The sequence below is a fragment of the Penaeus monodon genome, chromosome 22 (genome assembly GCF_015228065.2).
Source record: "Penaeus monodon isolate SGIC_2016 chromosome 22, NSTDA_Pmon_1, whole genome shotgun sequence".
NCBI classification, from domain to species: domain Eukaryota; kingdom Metazoa; phylum Arthropoda; class Malacostraca; order Decapoda; family Penaeidae; genus Penaeus; species Penaeus monodon.
The window spans coordinates 29,107,496-29,107,910 of NC_051407.1; positions in this window are offsets into that span (position 1 = coordinate 29,107,496).

Genomic DNA, 415 nt, shown 5'->3' on the forward strand with positions numbered 1-415 from the left:
GATTTTTATGTCTAACTAATTAGATACTTGTTTGTTCTTGTTGGTATATTTTATGTTTGGTTTATCATATCTATCTTTTTTTCAATTCCGTTTCATTACTCATTCCCTAAATTTGTTTAAATTTCTTTATATAAATGAAATCTATGATCCAGTTTCCTGTTGCAAACTGTGTTATATTATATCAAATTTACCTTTTGCTATACAGGACAAACCTGACTCACTAAACATTTAACTTTGGGGCTGTGCATGACTATTATTATAATTACTTATGTATATTTACTCTGTTAAATCATTCGCATTTGATCAACCAAGGCTTGGAAAGCGTATTTGCATAACAAATATTTGCTGATTGATCTGACTTTTTCCATTTATTTTTCACATGCGATTTAAATTCATTTGCGTATTAAAGGGCATG